This window comes from Pteropus vampyrus, unplaced genomic scaffold (assembly GCF_000151845.1).
Source record: "Pteropus vampyrus isolate Shadow unplaced genomic scaffold, Pvam_2.0 Scaffold71, whole genome shotgun sequence".
In the NCBI taxonomy this organism is placed as follows: Eukaryota; Metazoa; Chordata; class Mammalia; order Chiroptera; family Pteropodidae; genus Pteropus; species Pteropus vampyrus.
The window spans coordinates 225943-227272 of NW_011888852.1; the positions used below are offsets into that span (position 1 = coordinate 225943).

At 51.2% G+C, this 1330-nt stretch overlaps 1 protein-coding gene across 1 annotated transcript in view; it reads left to right on the top strand.

The window, feature by feature from the left end:
* Window positions 1-6: 6 nt before the first annotated feature.
* SPATA13 (spermatogenesis associated 13) overlaps window positions 7-1330 on the top strand; it is an 84928-nt gene continuing 83604 nt past the window's right edge. Inside the window, exon 1 of the mRNA XM_011361814.2 lies at window positions 7-547. The gene's annotated coding sequence lies outside the window, so the exon portion shown is untranslated. The remainder of the gene's footprint in view (window positions 548-1330) is intronic.

Here is a 1330-nt window from a genome sequence, read left to right on the forward strand (position 1 = left end):
CGCCGCCCCGCGGCCCGCGCTCCGCAGCCTGCTGCACGACGACTACTCGCGCCGCGTGTCCAGCAGCACCGAGCTGGAGCGCAGGAGGTGCGCCGCGGCCCCGGGCTTCAGCCCAGAGCGTCCTCGGCTACCCCACTTGGACGCGGAGACAGCCGTGTGTCCTCTCGAAGCCCAGAACGTCGGTCCTTGCGAGGCTGGCAGCTCGTCCCCGAGTCCGCTTGCCCAGGAAGGGTCGAGCAAAGACTCCCACGAGGCCAAAGCCGGCAGCCAGTTTACATTCGAACCCGAGCAGCCGCTCACCCCGCTGAGGCCCACCACACCCAAGCCCCCTAGTCCTCAGAGCCCGGGCGCTGGAAATGCCAAGTGTCCCAGCAATCTCAGCGCGCTGTCCCTGAGTTCAGTGGACAGCGACGAAAGGGCGGAAGGTCCTGTGTCCTTCCAGGATTCGGTGCAAGCCACATGTGACAGAAGCAGTAAGGACAGCATTGTCGGCAGCCACCCTCAGCTGAGTCCCAGTGGGGCCTCGGGTCCAGAAGAAAAGGAGGAGGTAAGGGCAGGGCAGGGACTTCTTGTAGGTGACCTGCCGTGGGAGGCGCTTGTGACAGTGCCACCATTCACCCCATCTAGAGATTGCCCATATGCACCGGTGTTTTCCTTGGTGTTTGCGCTTTTTCCTTTACCCACCGCCATGGTCGGGGGAGGTGCTGATTGTGTTGCCATCCCAATTATTCTTGTCAAGTTGCTGTTTACCAAATTCAAAGGTATTTTATCTCTTTTGCAACGAATTGCTAATGTAGGAAACTCCTTGAGATGGCACTTACCACACCATCTATTCAAGAGATATTTATCGAACACCAACCACATGCTAGATTGGGAGGTGGACGAGTGATTGGGGGGTGGGGGAGTCCAAAAGAAAAAGACCTGTCATCCACTCCAGATGGCTAATAAGGGCTCTCTTTGATTTTGAATTTTTTTATTACTCAGATTTCTTCTCTTTTTGTTTTAAACTCTTTATCCTTTTCAGCCGAGTACATATAAATGAGATACTTTGTGTTAAGAGACAGGTACATGTTCTAAGTCTGTTTTTCCCACCTAGGAATGAATTAGAAACTTGCAGTTTAATACCTGTCAACCCCTGAGTGATGATGGTTCAAAGAAAATTTTATGATGTTATTGTACTTATTTTTAGAGTAGAACATAAGCATCTCATGGATTGAATAAACCAATAACTGTCAAAGCCACAAGAGCAATGTTCTTTTCATGTCCTGTCAAGCATCCAGACAACTTTACCTTACTCTGTAATTTTCGCTTAATAAATGCACTCAGTGAT